Source organism: Rhineura floridana, chromosome 7, assembly GCF_030035675.1.
Source record: "Rhineura floridana isolate rRhiFlo1 chromosome 7, rRhiFlo1.hap2, whole genome shotgun sequence".
Classification (NCBI taxonomy): Eukaryota; Metazoa; Chordata; class Lepidosauria; order Squamata; family Rhineuridae; genus Rhineura; species Rhineura floridana.
In genome coordinates this window covers 15,933,167-15,955,088 of record NC_084486.1, presented here as the reverse complement: position 1 = coordinate 15,955,088, position 21,922 = coordinate 15,933,167, and the positions used below count along the sequence as shown (strand labels likewise).

Here is a 21,922-nt window from a genome sequence, read left to right as displayed (position 1 = left end):
AACTGTATACAGAGATGCTCAGGCTGGCAGGAATAGCATAATAATAATAACAATAATGATAATAATGATAATAATAATATAGATAGGGACACCTCTGATGTAATGGGGTACGAAGATGGCATCATCAAGTCAGCCTCTTCCCACAGATAAGCCAAGGACTTGCTGTTCTATTCAGAAGTCAAGCCTCTGCCTATGGCCTTAGATCTTGAGGATGATGACAACGAAGATTTCACACTAATCCTGCAGAAGAAGCCCTAATGTGAGACACTAAAGAAAAAGCAGCTTGAATGGAAGAACTCAGTTCCTACAGCAGCTCCAAAAACAAACAGATTTGGAACATAACCGTTTTCATCAATAGCAACAGCAGTTAATAAGTCCCTTCTGGTCCTGCACACTATGGGTGTTGGTCCTGAGCATGATGTAAGTGAATCACAAAAGCAGTCTATGTCAGTTTTGTTACAATCCTAAATTTAGGTAATATATGTTTTACTTTACTCTGATCAATTTATCTCACAGCTGAAGAGCTGATTATGGTTATGCGGTGAGGGAAGAGACAGCGGATAAGAGCCTTGGAGATGAATTCCCCCTCCTCCATGATTCCCAAGGATTCAGGTGGCTATTTGAGCCCAGTTCTCAGTCTGTAGAGTTGTGCAGGAGTTCCCAGTTAAGGGTTTATGTAATCTGTTTTACTATCATTCAATATTATCATCACTGTTGTGGTCAGTCTTGAAGGTCTTGTGATAACATCCTTGTTGCAGCTAATTTTGAAAGTCATGCGATGATAACAGGGAGCATGGCCACTGTGTGATTTTTGTTTAATTTTTTTGTTTTTGCATTAGAGGAAGGAGGTGCTAACGAGAGGATGACAAGAAAAATAATCACTCATTTATGACTATGGATCCAACTAAAGTGCTGTTACTGAATATGAAATGGTTGGATCCCCAATCAAACACCGGAGAATTTCAGGAAGGGAAAGCCAGATCTGGTTCTACTTCAAGAAACCTATGACAGGGAAATAAATTCATAGACTGGTGAACCATCCCTATTTTGGGAAATTCTGCATTGTTGTGGGTGCTTCAAAATCAAGGGGGTGGCAGTAAGGGTGGAGAGAAAAAAATAGTTTGGTAGATGCATTCAAAGATCCAGAAGTACGGTTAATCTTTATCAAGGGAGTGGTTCAAAGAATCACTAAGTGTCTACAGCCCAAACAAAGGACAGAATTTATTTTTTAAATATATACTGCAATGCTTGGAAACTTGAAGGGAGGGTAAACAGATCCTTGGGTGGGCTTTGAATGCTTCCTGCAACACAAAACTAGACAGAAAGAGAATCAGAGACAGAGATACCAGACTAAAGGAGGAGCTTGCCAAACTTTTTGAAACATCTGGGTAGGGATGGATGAGAATTTCAATCCACTTTGTACTTCAAGCCAAATCTATCAAATTCGTCCTTTCAAAAACAACATGAGAACCGAAATACAGCCATCCTTCAAAATTTGCACATATTCAGATTTTGCAACGTTCTTCACCAACCATTGTTTACAAAAATACATATATATGGGGAAGTGTGTATAAAAATGAATATGTGAGTGAAAGTAGCATGGAAAATGCATCACATGATGAGAAACGGCTTGCATAAATGTGTACGTTAGTCAAGACTGCCTACAAAAATGTGTTTATTAGGAGAAATTCTGGAGAATTTTCATGAGGATTTTTTTTTTTTAATCACAAATTGCTGCAGAAATACAGAGATCTGAATTTAAGATTGGAAAAATAAGAAACTGAGAGAACCCAAATTGACACATCATTCCTTCCTTAATCTGAGCTGATACAGTAGGGCCCCGCTTTCTGGCGTTCCGCTGATGTGGCGGCTTTTAATCAGGGGAAATTCCCCATTTTAAAGCCGATTTTGCCGTTTTGCAGCGTTTTGCGGCATTTTCACATCATTTTCACACAACGCGACCCATTATAGTCAATGGGTTCTGCTTTACGGCAGGGGCCTGGTCCTTAACCCGCCGTATAAGTGGGGCCCTGCTGTACTCGTTTGGCAACACACGTATCCAGGAACTGGAGACTTTACATTCTGCTCCACTAGTCTTAAATCCAACTCCTATGTCGATTACATTTTGTGTCCCCAAAATTGGTGCAGCTAGTGGTATCCTGGGCCTCTTCACCGACTTGAACTGCACATCAATCAGAGCTTGGAAAAGTTACTTTTTTGAACTACAACTCCCATCAGCCCAATCCAGTGGCCATGCTTACTGGGACTGATGGGAGTTGTAGTTCAAAAAAGTAACTTTTCCAAGCTCTGACATCAATTAGGGTATCCTGGAGGAGGGAGGGAGGGAAAATAGGATACACACCTTCACTGGTGCCTAAATCTCATTTTGCTACAGTGGCAAAATGTGGCTGACAGTCTTCAGGACCACTGATCATTCTAAGGCAATACCAAAGCCTACAGTGATATGGATGTTATGAAAGCAGTACTTAGAGAGCAACACGCCTGTGAATTAAGCACCAATAGGAAGCAAAGTGCAACAGCCTGGGATTTAATAAGTTTAAAAATTGTTGATCTGGACAGGAAGCATAAAATAAATACAATCAATTGAAATTTATTTAAACTTAAAAATCGCAAATAATCCAAGAGGAATTTCTGGCCTTTAGAAGCCCCTTAAGTTCATTTCCAAACCTGGCTCAGGATAACTGAAATCCTTACTCTGCATCATGGTTCTGGAGTTGAACCACAGAAACTGGTCATCTAGAAGCTTATTTTCTGTAATTGTTGAGCCTCGGCTCTCCATGAAGGAGCAGGGAGGGGAGAGGCATGAGTTTCAGGCGCCTCAGCTGCCAGAAGACACGGAAGACCAAGGAGTTGTTGAGTCTGCTCGGAGCTTTGGGGGGAGCAGTGAACTTGAACTCCAGCCAATTCCCACGGGTGGCGCGAGCTCCATAGAGGACAGTGCGCCACCCCCAATCGTTCCCGAAGGCCCATCAGGGGACACCCCAGAGGTTGTACCAACTCCTCCCTTGCCAAGCAGTTCCCAGGACACTTCTAGCGTGACGCCACCTCCTGACCTCAAGCCTGCAGCCCAAGAGCAGGTGTCTTCCGATGAGCCGTTGGAAACATGCCCCCCCTCGCCTTGGGCCCGCCACCGTGAGAAACGGACAGGGCAGAGACAGGACTTATGAAGGAGTCAGGGATTACGATTGAAAACATTCCCTACATAAGCTGGCCTCTCAAAGAGTCGCTGAGTCAAACCGCAGAGCATGTCTAGAGTGTAGTTAGGTGTTTCTAGTGAGTAAGGCAGGTTTCTATATGAAGCGCAATGTCCTAGATGTATCCATTACTCTAATAAAGCAAGATTTAATTGCACCCGCATCTCCGTCTCGTGGTTCCAGCTCTGGACAGGACAGTAATTTGGTAGGCAGTTGATAACTAAGTGGTATGTAATCGATTGGCTTTTTTAACTCATAAGGCCAATCTACACTGCAATTTACTGGTTTTATATTTTCTGTAATGGCTCCACGCCCCCCTCCAATTCTGGGAGTTATTTATTTATCGCTTCCCATGGGGCATGCTGAAGCAATTAACAATATAATAAAGCATATAAAACAAGTACATATACAAAACAGTTTAAAATTGCATTTTTTTAAAAAAAATTAGATATATTAAAATAGTTTAAAACAACAACAGCACATACATAAAATCAATCAAATCTAATGCAGATAGTAACTGGGATGAACAATTCCACACATTTTTGTTAGAGATCCCTAGCCCCCCTTCTGAAACTACAGTTCCCAGGATTCGCTGTAGAGAGAGGAAATGACCATTGAACTAGTTTCAGTCCCTATGTTACAGAAACTACAAAATACCGTCAAGGAATTCCCCCACATTTTCTTACTTGGAGAGGCAAAAGTTGATCTGGATATCCAGAACATATCTTATTCCTTCCCTTCCCATCACATCCCACCCCATGCGTTAATTGGCTACTTACTACTTTAAATTAGGGTGCATTATTGACTTCCAGAATTTCCATTTTACTTTAGACATTTACAGGTCTATAACATATGAATAGTGACACAATTACTACTAACACTGTCTGTCCTAACAGAGTTGTTCCATGCATAATTACACTGTCAGTTGTGTCTAAACAAGGCAACAGAATCATATGCCGTTTTGAAGGCAGCAACACTACATCCCCCCCCCCAAAGGAAGGGCTACCTTTAAACAGGTAGTGGAGACTCTACACTAAAATTCCCCCTTTTATAGAGTATCTGTTTAAGGTGAAATTGTTGACAGTGAATGCAAAAGATGCTAGAGGTATTGCCCAACTCTGGGAATTCCCATACCAGAGATCTCAGAATGGGACCTTTTTTACCTACTTCCCATTTTTAAAATTGTACCTTTAGAAAGCTCAAGTGTTACTTTTCTAATAAGGCCAGAAACCAGAAGCCATAATTATACACATATAATTCAACACATCACAGCCAAACAACCTCTTTTCACAATCCAGAGCTGGTATAGAGCTTAAGAGAACAAGCTGTAAGTCAGGATGTCCTCAGTTCCAAATGTCATCTGAAGTCATGAATTCACAGGATGGCCTTTTTGCAAGTCATTCTCTATTAAAACAGTGTTGATATTACTGAGAAATAATAGTACAGAAAGCTCCTTGAACATTTTTTTAAAGGCAGGCGTCACCATTCCAACAGGAATATATCACATAAAATAATTTCAATGCATATATAATTTTCCTGTATCAGTGAACTATTCTTTCACGCTATCAGTGAACCAAATTTTAGCTGGTCTACCAAAACCCAAACAAACTGTTAAAACTGTTTCCAGAGAATCAGGAGTCATATTAAGTTAATTAATTGAACTGGGAATTCAGAGATCTCCCCAAGTGCTGTTCAGAAGGCCCGTAGACAATGCAACAATTTGCTGAGGCCTGACAATAACTAGATGGCTTACCACACAGAAGATACTGTAATACCATGGCTTAGCTTAAAGGCACTGTATTTGCTAATGAACTCATTTTCCATCCCTGCTGCAATATCAAGGACTCAGTTTAAGACCTCAAAATGCCACAAAACAGACTGTTCTTGTACTCTGCCTTATAAATAGCTAAAGATAAATCCCTAGTAAATAGCAAACATACCTTAAGTTTATTGAATATTGTCAAAAAAGATTGGTTACTACCAAATGTACATTACGAGTTTACAATATGTACAGTTCATTCAGAATATTTATAAGTTATTAAAATAAGTTTGGTTAGTTGTTGTAAGCAGGTTAAAATATTGGCATATATTGATATGTAGTTCTAGTAGACAATGCATTTTTCTGATAGCAGATTGATGTATTAACCAGGATTGTTGTTGTTATTATTATTATTATTATTATTATTATTATTATTATTATTATTATTTACATTTGTATACCGCCCCATAGCCGAAGCTCTCTGGGCGGTTTACAATTAAAAACATTAAAAACAAATATACAAATTTAAAAACACTTTAAAAAAAACAATTTGGGAGAGATTCCTGCCTGGCCAGCTCTGCACCTTGAACACAAGCCCATCTGTCCGTGCAAGAACATGAAGGACAGTCTAGCAGCAAAAGTGGGTCACTCTCTTCCCTCCACTCTCAAAGGCAGCACTCTTGCTCGTCCATTTCAACCAGAGGCTGAAATTGTATGATTGTTGTATGATTAGCCTCATGAATTTCTCATTATAAGCATCTGTAATACATCTATCCCCCCCTTTGTGATCTGAATGTTATTAGCATGTATAATATGCTATTTTATAATATATATTAAAAACAAAAAAGGGGGAAAGACAATAGTGAACCTACCAACAGCAATACCAATCAGCTTGGTTTGAGTTGCAGTATTCAAACAGAAAAGTGCTGTCAGCACCTGCTTGGGTTGGAGAGTGAAAAAATCAGTTCCAAAGTCCTCCAATTACAGGGGCACAAGGACACCCTATTATACATGTTTCCTCCTTGTGCCGCTCCATTTTGCAATCATGGGGGCCCATTACAACACCTGGAACGTCTGTACTGAAGTGACAAGGAGGTTGCTTACATATTTATTATTTTAATTTATTTTCTTACGTATCTATCTCACCTTACTTCCATCAAGGGACTCAAGGCAGCACACATGTGGTTCCCAAGTGGTCTTCTGGCCAGGCACTGACTAGACTCAGACTTGCTTAGTTTCAGCAAGGTGGCAGCTTAATGTACCTTCAGACCATTCCCTGGAACAATTCATGTGATGATGACAGTGGACCTTCTCTTTTAAAACTAGCAGGTCACCTTGCAAATAGATTATTATTGCATTGTGTGCATGGAGTTGCCCTCAAGACAAGCTGGAAGCTTGATGGGAGCAATTTGTCTCGGGCACACTGTCACGATCCCTCCTGTGGTCTCCACCCTGTCTCAATCCCACCTCAGGGTCCTGGTATCAAAACAGTTCTCTCACCGGCCCTAGCACAAATCTCTCAAGATCCCACTGCTAGGCACCACCACCTGACACTCTCTGTAAACAATATTGCCTTGAGGCTGTGCCTTAGTCTCCTCCTGGCCTATTGCTAAGTTGTGTCTGAGTGCACTTGCAGGCCACAACCCCCCTGTATCTTTGTGCCTATAAAGATTACAGCCCTGGGTTGTTTTGGATACCTGATGATGTTACACTATCTCTTCACCGCTGCCACCATTGATACTATTTTCCCACCTTGGTATATGTCCTGTCCACCCTTCTGGTCTGTGAAACCCAGCCAAGGATCAGGTGTTTTGGTAAACCAAGAACTATTTATTTATTTACACAGGAAACAACAAGATTACTTAAAGGTTTAGCCAACAAGTGTGTGGTTTCATAAGATGCGTTACTCTTTATATTTCTTAGTCATAGATAACCTGCCTCACTACCCGCCTAAATCCAATCCACCCAACAACCCTCTCCAAAAAACCCTCTCAGAACTCCAACCCAGAACAACTGTCATCCTCTCATTTATACTTTCAGACACCCAGACGCTCAGCCAATCATCACACATCATTCTTCAACATTCCAACCCATGTACCCCCCCCTCAGTCTACTTACCACATATACTCTAATAAACCCGCACTTACCATATTTACAGTATTATATTTACAGGGGCATCACACATATTGCCTCTACAATCTACGCTAGGTATCTAAGAGTCTTTTAGGCACTGCACCCCTGAAAGCCTCCTGGGGCTCACTCTGACAATTCTGCCCTTAAGTTCAAACAATAGGTTTGGTGCACCAATTTGACAATTTTGCCTTTAAGTTCAAACAATAGGTTTGGTGCACCAATTTGGAAGTGTCAGAGTGCATGGTACAACCATCACAGGAATGGCACCAAAGTGGCCTCCCCATAGTAGGATATCCTTCACTCAATATATTTAGAAGAATGTCTTGAACTCATTGTATAGGAATCAGCCATCACAGCTCCACAAACCCACTCCACATTTCTGGCTCCTTGTGTTTCTAAATGTTACAGACCAGGCAGAGATCACTTGATATGGGAAGCTATTTTCAGCAGCATTCCCATGGCAACTCTGAAGTGTTCACTCGCATTGTGGAAATATGAAGAGATTTTTTAAAAAATTTAAGACAAAAAAAGTGGAACCATGTGATGTGAAGGAAATTGCAAGGCAATACTGCATGAAAACTGGTGTGAGCTGCTACTGAAAAGACATACAGAGAGAAACCAAGCAAACATCAAAGGCACTCTTGAACACACTCTTATGGCCAGTGTTCACACAGTTCAGACATGTAAGTTATGCATGTGGCAGGGCACAGGAACAAGCTCAGGTTTACATACCTGGTCCCCCTACAGGCAGGGCTTTTTTGTGACATGGACTCACAGTACAGAATACCAGCACCACTTTTTTTGCTGCCCATATCAACCATGTTGTGCTAGCACGCAGAGCACTTTTGTCAAGATATGAGTACTGGCACCTCATTTCTTTTTAACCAAAAAAACGCAGGTCTTAGACAAGGAGATTAAGGATAATGTAAGCACCCCAGATAGATGCTCACAGGACACAGTTATCAACAGAAATGGAGAAATACTTTACAGGTATAACCTTTAATGTGAGCACATAATTGCTGAGATTAGTACATTCTGCTGCCCAAATCCAGTCAACCCTTTTCTGCAATAGCTTGGTTGTATTAAAAGGCCTTATTTGTGTAGGCATTTCCACAAGCAGGCTAAGGCTCACTCATTCCTGTGTGCTGCTGCATGCAGAGGTTTCCATCTACACACCTCAGCAGGGTGTGCATCAGCTCAGAGTGAGTTAATTATGACTATAGCTACTAAAACCAGCTTTATTGTTGACCATATGTCCCAAGTTCTTTATCTTAAGAGCTCTACTATTTGCAGCTTCTCTGTATCAGAGAAGGACATTGGGATATGTGCATTAAAATATCCATTAACTATCTACTTTCAATAGTAAAAGAGGCATATTATAAGGCTGTATTCTGTATCATTAATTTTATGTTTGGAGAACAGAGGCATTGCTGCTGTAATTACCTCTTTGAAGCTAATTATGCCTGTCAATGCACATCCCAACCAAAAGTCAGAAATGTGTTTTGAAGTCCTTTGATAAGAAAATGCATCAGAATAGTCATTTTAAGGTTGCAGTTTTATCCTCCTCTGGTCATTGCAGATTGTTATCAATACTGCATTGTGACAGAGGTTATTATAATGTATGTTGTATATATATTTTTTCTGGAGAAATTTGCTTAAAAAGTTACACACTTATTAGGTTCTTGATATGTAGGCTGAACCCTGGGGATTGGGGTCACAAGCACTGAGACTCTTCAAGTCCCTGAACTTCAGAAACTGACTCAGACTGTGATGGTCCATCTAGTGCAGTTAGAGATGGGTGAGCAACCTGGTGCTCATCCAGGAAATCAATCAGGCCCTTCGAGAATTCCTGTTGTAGACTCAAAAACCCTCAAGAAGTTTACAAGTAAACAATAATAATGCTCAAAGGGCCCAAATGAAGGCAGTTTTTTGCTGACTTTCCCCAACCCCAGAGGAAACAACAGCAGCAGCCCTCACCTTAAAGAAGGGAGAGAAGGCAGCAGTCATTAGAGGGCGTCAACAAAGACAGGGGCATCTGTTGCTGGCAACGAACATTGGGTTGAACCGCAATGATTATTGGTGGCTAAATGTCATTTGTACTTCAACCCCATGAGAAGCAATAGCAAAAGATGCTGGCAGTGTCACTTCCTGGAAGGAGGACAGGCTCACTCGTCATTTCCCTTCTTATTTTATTTATTTATTTATTTATTAGATTTATTAGTCGCCCATCTGGCTGGTTGTCCAGCCACTCTGGGCGACGTACAGAATAAGAACATACAAATAGATTAAAACATTAAAATCTCAAACCGTAGTAATAAAACCTAACCCAGTCCTCCACTGGCTGCTATCCCACCCCTCTTCCCCAAAGCGAGGGGGACAGGATAGCAGCTAGTGGAGAAGCTGTGAGCAGAATTGAGACAGAGGTGTGCTGTTCCTGAATCAGTGCTGCTGGAAGACAAGCAGTGGCTGACTGGATATCTCATCTGTCTCCCCAACACACAGAGTAAGAATTGCTTACACCATCTGGAAGGAGCTGCTCAGTTCCTGTCTTCAGATACATTCTTAGAGCAGTTGGGTACCCAGTTTCCAGGTAAGAGAATGCGAAAGGGGACACACTTGTGCTAAAAACTTTATAATCCCCTTGCCTGGATCCACATATAGAGTACTAGGATGCAGGATGCACATAGTTGATGCAGGACTGGAGGTTCAAGTTTAGAAGGGGGGCATTCAAAACATTAGAAAAGCATTGGCTTACTTGGAATAATAAAACACATTAAAGGAATTAAAACCACAAGAAATTTCTATTCCTACTATAACTTCCCACTGACTCAAAATAAGCACCATTTCATTTTATTAGCTGCCATTTGTTCCACTTCATAAAACTCAAGGTTTTCCCCTCCCTGCTGAAAACCACAGTGGCCTGTTTTTGTCATCTGTACTATTGGGAAACAGTTCGTTTAAAAGGAGAAACTAGCTGCCTTTAGGTTTCCAAAGTTAGTCTTGTTGACATATTAGTTTTGCCCTCTTAGACTTGTTACGTTTACATCTAGGAGAGGCATATATTCTTGCAACATCAACATTCTTGTCACATTTTAGCACTTCTACACCAAATCAGCTACATTCAATATATTGTATTGTACCAAGCCATCTTGGAAGTGCATACAGAACCCAGCAACAACAGATATTACTTAGAGTAAAACACACAGTTAATGCACCTTGAAGACTACCAAACCTATTATGCAGTGAGACCTGGAACAAAATGCAAAAACATCAAGGGACTAACTGAAGTATCCAGTTGACAATACTGAAGGAGTGACAATGCCAACAGAATCAAGTCAAATATGAATAATCAAATGGGTTTTCTGTAGAAATTTGCTGCTTGCATTAAAAAATGATAGAATTTCTCCTGCAGACTTCCCATATCAGTAGTCACCTAATTATGCTAGTTGATCTCTTAACAACTCATGGGCACCTTATGTAACTGATAAAAAATTGGCCTAGAGAGCTGTTACTTTGATCTGATTTTTTACCAATCCATAATCTCCATCTACAGTTTGCAAAACTCATCCACCATCACTATAGTATTTGAAAAAAGTAACATGCTACTTCAGCAACACAATAAAATGCCAGTTTTCAAAAACTGTTTGGAAAATGCTACAAATATCTGTCCTCAGAGCAAAATCGGGCCAGAAAACACTATTTATATAGGTTTTGAGATGCATCAGGATAACTCCAACACTAATTTGGTACTAACCTTATTTTAAAGGAGAAGGTGGCAAGATTGATGACAAAAACTACAGAGTGAAATAGCTCCAAGTCCACCTCCTGGAAAGGTCTGGATGGCAGAACCACCGTGCAATGCTGCTGTAAAGAAATGCAAAGTAAGTTCTGCTTCCTGTTATCCATCTTACATGTGTGGATTTTATTTTCATGCATTTGATTTTATTCCACAGTAGGTGCATGGCTGGCAACTGTAGCTAACGCTAAAAAGGAAAATCACTCTGATTTGAAATTTGCCCACATTCAAAATTTAAATTACATGCATGGCACCATCAGTTGTGAAAGCAGTGAGAGACGTTGCCATCAGAAACACCAAGGGAGCACACCTGGTTAAGTTGACTGGTTAAGCCAACTAGTTGTTGACAAAGGGGTTAGCTTGTCTCTAGCAGATGGCAGGTAGCGAAGGCAGCTGATAACACCATGGGAAACAACCTCCTCTCTGATAAGAAAGCATATAAAAAGCTTAGCACCCACCTCTATCTGGAGGTGTGGTCGAAGAATACAGGAATGATGTATGCCATCCATACCATCTGATGGGTGAGGTGTATTGTGACATGTATTTCCATGTACCTTGTAATTTAGGCACTGTATTTATTTATTTATTTATTTAAAATACTTATACCCCGCTCTTCTTCCAAGGAACTCAGGGCGGCTCACAATTAAAACAATAAACAATCAGAACAACCAATATACATGTTAAAAACAATTAAAATAGATTAAATCAAAATAATTAAAACTATAACATTTTCAGTTAAAAGCCCGCCTAAATAAAACAGTCTTCACCTGGGCGCGAAAGGATGATAGCGAGGAAGCCAACCGAACCTCGCTAGGGAGGGAATTCCACAATCTAGGGGCAGCCATCGAAAAGGCCCTATTCTGTGTCTCAGCAAGAAGAACTTGTGAGAAAGATGGAATAGTAAGGAGGGCCTCACCGGATGATCTTAAAATCCGGACAGGTTCATAGAGGGAGACACGGTCTAACAGATAGCCTGGACCTAAGCCGTATAAGGCTTTATAGGTCAAAACCAGCACTTTGAATTGTGCCTGGAAACAGATTGGCAGCCAGTGGAGCTGGTATAGCAAAGGAGTAGTATGTTCTTTGAACCCAGCTCCAGTTAACATTCTGGCTGCCGCTCTTTGTACCAATTTAAGTTTCCAAGCAGTCTTCAAGGGCAGCCCTATGTAGAGCGCGTTACAGTAGTCTAATCGGGATGTAACTAAGGCATGTGTTACCGTAGTCAAGTCTGACAGGTCAAGGAACGGGTGCAGCTGGCGCACCAATCTTAATTGAGCGAAGGCACTCCCGGCCACAGCAGAGACCTGCGCCTCCAAGCTCAAAGTCGAGTCCAGGAGTACTCCCAAGCTGCGAACTTGAGATTTCAGGGGGAGTGTAACCCCGTCCAGCACAAGTTGAATCCCTATTCCCTGATCCGCCCTCCGACTGACAAGGAGCACCTCTGTCTTGTCAGGATTTAGTTTCAACTTGTTCGTCCCCATCCAGTCCATCACTGATACCAGGCAGCGGTTTAGGACCTGGATGGCTTCCTTGGTTTCATTAGGTGGAAAGGAGGAATAGAGTTGGGTGTCATCCGCATATTGGTGACACCGAACCCCAAAACTCTGGATAACCTCTCCCAGCAGTTTCATGTAGATATTAAATAGTATGGGGGACAGGACTGAACCCTGGGGGACCCCATAGGTCAATGGCCAAGGGGTCGAGCAGGTATCCCCCATAACCACCTTCTGGGTTCGCCCCTCTAGGAAGGATCGGAGCCACCGTAGCACCATGCCTCCAAGTCCCATCCCAGTGAGGCGACCCAGGAGGATACCATGGTCGATGGTATTGAAAGCGGCTGAGCGGTCCAGTAGAACCAACAGGGACACACTCCCCCTGTCCAGTTCCCTGCATAGGTCATCCACCAAGGCGACCAAAGCCGTCTCAGTCCCATAGCCGGGCCTGAAACCAGATTGAAATGGATCTAGATAATCCGTCTCATCCAAAAATCTCTGGAGCTGGGCGGTTACCACTCGTTCTATTATCTTGCCCAAAAAAGAAATATTGGAGACTGGATGATAGTTACCTAATAATGAGGGGACAAGGGAGGATTTTTTCAGCAAAGGTCTTATTACAGCTTCCTTTAGACAGGGTGGTAATCTGCCCTGTTGTAGAGAGGCGTTGATCACTTCCTTGACCCACTCGACCAGTCCCTTTCTGGCATTTTTTATAAGCCAGGATGGGCAAGGATCTAACATACAGGTGGTAGGATGCGCCTCTCCAAGGATTTTGTCCACATCCTCGGGTTGAACAAGTTGAAAGGAATCCATTCTAATTATACAAGTAGAGGCCAAAGTTACATCCACAGAGACTGTATTAATTTTGGCGTCTAAGTCAGAGCGTAACAAGACTTTGTGTTCTAACTCAATCCTTTCATCTACTGTAACCTAATTAAGTAAGTTAGTATACTTTGTTGTTAAATGAATATATACAGCAACCTTTTTCCTGTTGATTTGTACTCTAGTTTTCTGTTTCTGCTTGATGGCTAAGGCCACTCAGAATGCATTTGATAGTCGTGTGCAAGATATGAATAAATAATATGTATTAGAAGATTATTCTGCTGTCTGAAATCTGACTCACAATTAGTAAATTTCTGATACCTCCCAAGACTCAAGAATCCTTGGGTGGGCTCTCTGTTTATAATCTGCCTACTTGTGATGACTGCTGTTGGAAACCTGTGAGCTTAGGTGAACTAACATTCAATATATAAGGACTCTGAGTAGGTACAGATAAAGGGAAAAAGCAAGAACCCTCAACCCTGTGCATTCACAGGCCAGCCTTGCTAGTATCTTAGTGCTGTACTGGTACTTTTGTCATGCCCCAGCCCCAGACATTTTGCATGTGGATTTTGAGGCATAAAATCACAGATATGAGTCAATCAGTCTCCCGTAGGAATCCCATTGATTCCAAGGTGTCCGAATGTCCAGTGGGACAGCAAGGAAGAGGACAATATTCTTCTCTTGAAACAAAGGGATTCAATCTCAGAGAGAAACTAAAATCCACAGCTCTACTACCTCACTCCACAAACTATCCAAGGATTACTCATTATCCTGTAAACTCACAGCAGAAAAGACAAGGGGCACACCCCGAAGTCGCCATATCTACTGAGAGTGCAACATTCCAAGCCAAAGCTTTCCCCTTTTAAATTATTGCTCTCCGCTAAGGGGTGGTCCCTGACCATAGTCAGCCAGCTTTGCTATTTTGTTGTTAGCTGAGCACAACCCTAACCTTTTTAATTTGGATCTAATATTCTTACCATAGAGCTGCTGACCAGTGCTTGATCAAGCCAGGCCCCATTTAAGCTTTCTTTTGTGGTCTGCAGTTTTTTAGACCAGCCAATATGAAACATTTTCTTCCCATTGTAACTTGCCTCCAGAAACTTTAGGAGGTCAACTTGGATTGGACCCATGCATGGGGGAAAACAGTTAGATTCCCTCTTCCCAGTGACACAAACCCAATCCAACCCTGCCCAAGCACCTGATTTTAACAAAGCAAAAATACATTGGGAGGTGCATTCATACATCTTTTGCATTACATTTAGTTGGATTCTCAGGTATTTTTGCAGTGCTGAAACTAGGGCTGAACACTGGACCCAAAGTCCAGGGCTCCACAGCCTAGAGACCTCCCCAAGACCACCCAGAGAGTGGAAGATCTAGCAAGGCTCTTGCTAGGTCCTTACTTTATGTTTCTTCTTATTTTAAAAAATATTTATAGGGAGTAGCAGGCCAGGCATGTACATGGTTACAGATGCTCATTTTATTCTTTTTATTTAAGAATATATTATCCTTTTCAAAAATAAATAAATAAAATGGTACTTATTCCCAAATAAATGTATGAGGGTAGCAGAACAAAGCTATATTTTATTCCTGTAGTCATGATGGTGCTAAGATTTAAGTAATGCTAATATGCAAAACTGCATGTGCTCAGAGTATTTCTTCCTCTCCCCCCTCCTTTTTTTAAAAAAAACAAACCAGTATTAGCAAACTTTGCTTAGCTTTTCCCCCTTTAACATATGAAGAATGTTGAAGCAGTTTTAAAGCATGGAATGGTGGGGCAGGGGGAGAGACAAGAAATGTTAATTAAAACAATTGAAGTATTATACATGACCATATAAAGCACACACCATAAGACCATTACCTAGCTGCACAACTGAAATAAATGGTCATCCAGCCCACTTATGATACTAAATCTTCAATTCTAAGATGTGACATTTGAAATTTCTGCCCCCTCAATATTTCTTTCATTTGCCATTTCAAATTTTTACATATATTTTTAAAAAGCACTTATATTTTGGTAATCTTACAGTTCCTAAAAAGTAATTTAAAAAGTAGCATTGATTCTTAGAAAGGTCATTCTTGGGATTTTTTTTTTTAATTCCTTCTCATAATACACCAGAACCAAAGGAGCCTCAAAGTGACAAAGAAATATTTAACTTGCTATCCAACTAATTAAAATTTGCCCTCACCTATTGAAATGGTCCCTATTGATTAATCAACTAAAGCTTGAGTTGTGTAATCAATCATTTAAACTGATCATAATTTGTAGCCCTAACTGCAAGCATTAAAAACTGTTTTCTGGAGCTGTTAATGTGAGACATATTGGTGAGGGGGTGTAGTACAGACATCTGGAAAAATAATAGTATAGTGACATTAAAAGGTTGTTGAAATATAACACAATTGGAAAAACAGCAAAAAGTCTTGTGGAACCTTAAAGACTAACAAATCTATTAGGGCATAAGCTTTCATGGACCAGAGTCCACTTCATCAGATTCATGGAGCATTATGGAGAGTCTCTAAACCAGATCTCCTTTGCTGTAATAATAGCAGGGACTGGTCCCAGGAAACATTGGGTCAACCTCTTCTTCAAGGCAGCCTTTTAGTCTTTTGAAAACTGAGATTATGGCTTCCCTTAAATGTCCTCTCTCTCTATTGAACACACTCAGGCACACCAGGCTCTTTTTCTCACGAGTTCCAACCCTTTAATCAGTGTTGTTGCATTGCTTAGAAATCTCTCTGTATTTTGCTCCTCTTTAAACAAAAATGGGCACACAGCGATAGCCAGGACTTAACCAGCTTTATTTGCTCTAGCCTTGAAGACTGTTTTTGTCATTGTTTTGCCCAGTGTCCTCTCTCCTTATTCCATGTTATTATTGAGATATCTACTTGTTTATTCCTGATTTGCCACATCTAGTAAACTTTCAACATGCCAGATAGGAACCTTCTGGTGTGCTGTAACATCCCTGTTCTCATACCAATGATCTCTGCCTGATCTTGGTAGCAAGATATATGCTAGATAGTACCGAAGAGTTCATGCATGTGAACTTACATGGATATGCATCTAAGTCAAGATGCTTCTGCCATTCCTCTGATCACTGTTGCTCCATAAGATTCACCTTCAAGATTTTTGAAAAGAGCTGAAACTTGAAGAATGGCAACCCTGATACACATGCGTGCAGAGACAAACTAAAGGCATTTCAAAATCTCTTCAAATGGTAAACAGACATAGTGATTTACCAATAACAGGTACCATCTAGACCAGGGATGGGGAATGTTTTTTCATCCAGAGAGTCACATTCTCTTCTGGGTGCCACATTTGCTTCCCAAAAGGCCACAACCTTCCAGGGTCCACATTCTAGTAGTGGGCATGGCCACATGCAAATGTGGGTGGAGCAATGGATGTCACTCTTAACTTTTGTACATAAGCTACATTTCAGCCATGCAAAAGTCAGAGGGTTCTCTAGCCACACATGCACGTTTCCATCAAAGCAAGCAAAAAGAATTATTAAAGTCCCAGGACACATTCCAGCCAGGCAAAAGAGCATCGGAAGGGTACAGAGCAAGGCAGGCAAATGAATGGTATGACCTGCTAGAGAGGCCTGGAGGGACTGCATGCAGTGGCTGGGTCTGAGGTTCCCCAGCCCAATCTGTATATTGTGAATATGTTACCATTGCGTATGATGATATTATACACAGGGCCAAACTAGATGTGATGCAAACATTTGTCACTCAAGTCAGAAGCATGTTCGTTTTTTTTGTTTTTTTTAAAAAAGGTGCAGAGACACCAGTTTTCATCAGGACAAGGATGCACAGGGGAGGTTAAGCTTTGCCTCTCCAGTTACAGTCCTATTGAAAATCCCTCCCACCCACTGCTATTAGTTGGGGAGAGGGAACTCCCATTTTCTGGTGCTAATAACAGGTCCATTTTCATCAGTGTTGTGGCTGGAGAAGGAAGCATTAAACCTCTCCCTGCACCTTTGAATGGTATGTTTAGTATTACATCTTGTTTTGCCTTAAGGTTCTGGTCCTGTGCACTTAGTTAGAAATATGGATGAGATCAGACTGTCATCATGGGAGCATAACAGGAAAGAAAAGTATAAGTGGAGGGAGTAAGATGTGGATCATTCAGTTTTATTAAACATGCACAAAATAGATCTCTATTAAGAAAAGAATATGACATTCATAAGGCAATTTATGTATCTGTTACATCTTTTTTTATATAAAGTAATCCCCCAGCACAGCAGTATGAGTCCCCATCATATCCTACGTGCTGTGTTCTGGGAAGTTCCAAGTTCAATATTAGTCTTGTCATTTTAAATCCCAAGACATCTGAAATTTTTTCATGAAAAAACTGGATATATTGATATAAATACAATCTAAAATTGGAAAGATTTCTGTTTATATAATTGTATTAATGATTTCTCTGAAGTATGAAAAAAGTACAATAGGATGCTTAAGGTGTGGGGGATGAACTGTAAAAGTGGGTGCATTAATACATTTCTATGGAGACAATTCTTGCCACAAGCATGTTAATAGAACCTGGTTTAAACATCAGTCAGTAAAGAGACAATAGAAATCAATAAGTTCCGGCCAGGTGCAAGGGTAGCTTATACCTCAATCTCAACCTGGAGAATGTGTTTTCCAACCCAGTCCCCAATGTCAGTGGGAGCTCTTGGCCCCTGAAATGCAACAAGCAGAAGGTATTAATTTTCTCCATTGATTAAGCCTAGGCAGATTACCAGGCTCCTGATATGTAAACTAGATCTAGTCAATGTAGGGCTTCATACATAATCCTGACAATTGTAAAGGCTGGGTTGTACATCCCCTTATTCTCTTGTTTGCCTGAAGAGGGCTCTAAGGCTTGACTCCACACACACAGCAGAGGTAACTCTCTTTTCTAGGCTCCAACTAGGATGCTCCTGCTTCAAACCACGGAGTCCCTTAAGCGCCCACTTAGCCACAAAGGAAAGGAGTTATAGCTGGCAAGCTTTGTTTCACTTTGCAAGTTTGTTTCATTTTGCACGTCCAGAGATCTCAAGTCAGCCACAAGCTGCAGCACATGATCTCTACGTAGTGGAAATGTGTGGGTGTCACAGCTTCCTCCTATGAATTACCCGTGCTGCTGTATGTTCTCTGCAGTATAAATAAACAAAAACAGAACTATGACTCCTAAACAGTACTTTGGTCTAGTCACAGCTAAAAGGAACAGACCTGAAATTAACACACAAATGTTTCATTTGAATTAATGAAGGCACATTCCTTGAGGCTCAGGCAAGTACACATAATTTAAGTCCCACATTAGTCTGTATTTCCCTGTCATGACTACTGTACAGATTTAAACTAGTTTCAAACTTTTGTTCTGGTGCCCAGTCAAGAAAGTCTGGAAAACATGGTACTATGAAGGGACTAATGGTCTAAACCAGTGGTTCCCAAACATTCTTTCTGATGGACCACTTGAAAATTGCTGAGGGTTATGGCATACCACTTCATTATTTTTCTGCCTGTTGTAGCAATTGTAATGCACGGTGCTAGATGCTGTATTATTTTTCATTCTATTTTATTGCTTCTTTCATATCTTTCTTTTATTACGATTTGCATTCCATAGAATTCAAATTGTAATACAAAAATACAATAAAAGAAGCAATAAAATACAATTAAAATCTATATGAATATTTAATGTGGACATGCTGCAGACCACCTGAATGAAGCCCATGGACAACAGTTTAGGAACCTCTGCTCTAGAAGCTGTAATGCTTTATAGGTAGATGGGGATATTGCTTTTAAAACAAAGCGTGAAGGTGCTGTTGTTTTAACTGAACCAGTGCAACGATATGCCTCTATTACCCTCATACACATACACCCATTCACAGCAATACAAATCAGGCTAAAGGCAAGGTGCTAGTTTCAGTGTATAAACCCCTACACAACCTGGGACCAGGATACCTGAAAAATCACCTCACTCCTTATACATCCAGTCGATCACTGCCCTCTACCAGTGAGGGCCTCCTGTAGATACCATCTCATCAGGAGGTTCGTTCTGCACAATATAAGAATCGGGCCTTTAATGTTGTGGCATCTCCCCTTTTGAATTCCTTCCCCTTAAATATTAGACAGGTGCCATCTCTGTCGTCTTTTTGGTGCCTATTGAAGACCTTCCTCTTTCAATAAGCCTTTTAAGTAGATACTTATATCCTAGTCTGCATCTGTATTGGGATTGATTTTTAAATGTTTTTTATTATCTTATCACTCGTTGTTTGCCACCTTGGACTCCTTTTGGAAGAGTGAGATATAAACTTAATAAATAATAATAAATCAACATCAATATCACATCAATTAGAAACAGAACTGAAGATGTGCACTGACGTTCTACGGTGGCATGGCTGCTTTTGTTAAGTATGCTGCTTAGACTGGAGGCAAGGGCCCATCTTTGAACTTCTCCTGACTTGCCATGCTCCCTAAAGAAATCCTGGAGAATGCAGGGAAACCTGAAAATCATGACCATGGTCTGTTGAAGGCATGGCACACATAGAAATGCGTGTTTGCAAATTACAAGCCATCCGCGCTAAGGCTGGAACTAGACATTACAGAAAACATGTGACTGTCTTTAAAAATAGCCATGTGTGTCTCCATCCTCTCCATTCTGGCATCATCTAGACAAAACATGGAACATTTTGCAGTGTATCTCACTGTGCTACATGCTGATGGCAGTCCATGAAGTGGCATAGGGTGCAAAGAAACTCACCGCTTCATGATGTCACAGTGCATGTTCTGTGACTAGATGCTACTGTGGTAGTGAAAAAGTAGCTAAATAGGTTTGCTGTTTTGGGTGGCAGCCTCACCACCATTCCGTAGTTCCAGCTTTCGGTAACAAATGCTCCTGTTCTTGTCATTAAGGGGTTTAGAAACTCTGTTCAACAAAATGAACACCTCACTCTGCAAATTTCTTACCCAGTTCCTGGACTTCTGATAAACCCTACCAATCACCACCTCCCCATAAAATCAGAGAGACGTATTGCCCAATATCTTTTCTAATGTTTTACAGTTCCCTTGAAAATATATTGAAACTGATACAATACAGTGTAAACATCAAATATGGTTTTTACATAGACTGATTCTTGAGAAGGAATACACGTAGAACAGAAAGCCTACATGCATTTTGCTACAAAAATCCCTAATATTTTCACACAGGAAGGATTTGTGGTGGCAATGAAGCTGATAGCAATGCTGACATCACAAAGGCTGAGCAGTGATGATGACACAGACAGCCTGGAAAGCAGAAGGATCCCAGAGTCTGGGTAGTTGAGGGAATAGAGTAGGCAGTAGAGTGGCAGGACCCTGAAGAAAGGGTAGAAATAGAGTAGAAGGAAATCTGATAAGGAAAGGGCAAAAAAGGAGAAGAGATTTAAGGAGGGATGAAACCTGGGAAAGGAAGCAGCAGCTGAGGGGAAGAAAAGCTGACACAGAGGAAAGGGCATAAAGAGGAGTCTGACAGGAGTGGTCATGAATAATCGACTACAGTGGCAACCTCAGTCCTCTACAACTGTTTACAGCACTTTTCAAGAGTATTCACATTTCACATATTTATCAATGTGACAACCTTGTAAGGTAAGCCAGTGTTACTGTCTTCATATTGCTGAGGGGGATGGGAGTTAAGAGATAGCCAGCTGCCCATGGCCACCAACTGAATCCTTAACCAAGGTGGGATCTGAAGCAAGGACTTTGCTAAACTGGTTCTTAGCCACTAAGTCAGTCTTGGGTCACCAGATGTTGCTGGACTACATCAGCCCCAGCCAGCATGGTCAAGGTCAGGAATTATGGGATCTGTAGTCCAGCAACATCTGGGTACCCAAAGGTTGGGCAAGGCTGCATTAAATTACACCAGATCGCCTCAAACTATACCTGTTAAGAACATTGCTTAGAGATATTGCCTGCAAAATATACATGGTTGGGGTTTTTTTACTCCAACATGAAACTTGTCATATCTGTTTTTCTACGGAAACCACTCAGTTGCACTACCTTTGAAAGAAAAGCATTGGCTTGGAAACTGGTCCACAAGTTAATAATGCTGCCAACTGACTGTAACATAGGAAGCTGCTTTATACAGTGTCAGATCATTAGTCCATCTAGTTCAATACAGGAAGCCTGTGACCCTCCAGATATAGTCCAACAGCAGTAATCATACCCTGATCAGTGCCTATGTTGGCTGGACCTGATGATGATGATGATGATGATGATGATGATAATAATAATAATAATAATAATAATAATAATAATAATAATAAATTTAATTTCTGTGTCGCCTATCTGGCCAATGGCCACTCTAGGCGACGTACAACAGTTAAAACATAATATGATAAAATACAATACAATGATACAATATAAAAACAATATAAGAACAATACAGCAGCAGACAATAATATTAAAACATTATATATTAATATTATAATTAACCTTCCCCAGAAATCCCAAAGGCCTGTTGAAAGAGCCAGGTCTTTAAGGCTGTACGAAATGTATTTAGGGAAGAGGCATGCCGGAGATCTTGTGGGAGGGAGTTCCAGAGGGTGGGGGCCGCCACTGAGAATGCCCTCTCTCTAGTACCCGCCAATCTAGCTGTTTTTGTCGGCGGGATTGAGAGAAGGCCCTGTGTGGCTGATCTTGTCGGGCGGCATAATTGGTGGCGTTGAAGGCGCTCCGTAAGATAAAC

General features: G+C 41.0%; 1 long non-coding RNA gene across 4 annotated transcripts in view; it reads right to left on the bottom strand.

Annotated features, from left to right (window-relative positions):
* Positions 1 to 21,922, bottom strand: part of LOC133388731 (uncharacterized) — a 96,936-nt gene that overhangs the window by 34,388 nt on the left and 40,626 nt on the right. The window contains exon 5 of one of the 4 annotated variants that reach the window (XR_009763894.1): positions 10,862 to 10,971. The exons of 1 other annotated variant lie outside the window; for it this stretch is intronic. This is a non-coding gene — a long non-coding RNA (uncharacterized LOC133388731). Of the gene's footprint in view, positions 1 to 10,861; positions 10,972 to 17,367; positions 18,352 to 21,922 lie in introns of those variants that run through there. 2 more of the 4 variants (XR_009763895.1, XR_009763896.1) reach the window with 2 other exon arrangements.